Raw genomic sequence first — 1,186 nt, forward strand, 5'->3', positions numbered from 1 at the left:
CCCCGCCGCCAGCTAAACCGAGGCCGGAGGCGGGGCGGCAGGGGTGGCGCCCCGGACTTAAAGGAGCCGCTGTGCGGGACTATGTACGCCGCTCACAACACTGCAGACCCGCCCAACAGGGCACTCAGCTGGGCGCCCAGCTACTTGATGGTCACGCCCTTCAAGATGCGCGGCCTATGCAAGGTGGCCACGCCTTCCACACCAGTACTTCACCCAGCTTCTTCCAGCTCTCCGAGCCCCACCCCGGATGGCTCCACCCCTCTAGCCCTAGCTCCCGAATCACAGCTTGATCCCACCCGCTGCGTTCCCTGGGCCCCGCCTTGGCCGCGCCCCCACTCCTGGGCTCCGCCCTTTCCGCCAGCTGGCGGCTGTTTAGGAGGCAAGGGTTTGATTCTGTCTTCTGGGGCCCACACGTGGGCATTGTGGTTGAGGGCTTTAAGACTAGGAGGGGCCTTGAGACAAACCGGAGCTTGACTGGGAGTAGAATGCTGCCCCAAAATTCCCGGAACGCGATGTAATTAACTCCCAAGAGTGTGATGGTGTGGGGCATTTCTGTCCTTCCTCTTTCTGGCTTCGTGTGAGGCAAAACCTTCAAAGCTGACTGAAGTTGTGGTGACAAAGGTCCCCCGTTCCCAAAGCAATCGCTGCCTAGGATTGGTATTGATAATTTCCCCTCTCCACTTTGCAAGTGGGCCACCAGGCCTTGGTGGCCCCATTTTTCTCACCCAGTTCCAGAGAAGACTCCCCACCAGGAGCTCAGAGGTAAGGCGAAACCTAGCCACCTCTGCCAGTCGGGTAGAGCACTGAAGATGCCCCAGCTTGAGGTCCCTCAATAAAAATGATACCCAGAAGTGCCTGGGCTAGGGATGACCAGGGCTCTGCAGGGACAGACCCATGCAATTAAGGCTCACAGGATACTTAGACCTCAGGCCTGGGCTTTGAGCTCTGCAGAGGCCTTCCCGGAGCCTGTAGGCATTAGCAGAACCCAGTTGGCCTAAGCACATCTTAATTTGCTTCAGGCCCAAGGACGCCCCCAGAACTGGCTGGCACCCCAGATTCTTATCAGACCTCTTCAAGGTCTAAGACGACCTCAAGGCTGAGCAGGCATCAGCAAGCTCAGGTGGCTTCATAGTAGAGCTGAGCATGCTCCAAGGGGCTTTTTTTTTTTTTTTTTTTTTTTTTTTTT

The sequence above is a fragment of the Marmota marmota genome, unplaced genomic scaffold (assembly GCF_001458135.2).
Source record: "Marmota marmota marmota unplaced genomic scaffold, marMar, whole genome shotgun sequence".
NCBI lineage: Eukaryota > Metazoa > Chordata > Mammalia > Rodentia > Sciuridae > Marmota > Marmota marmota.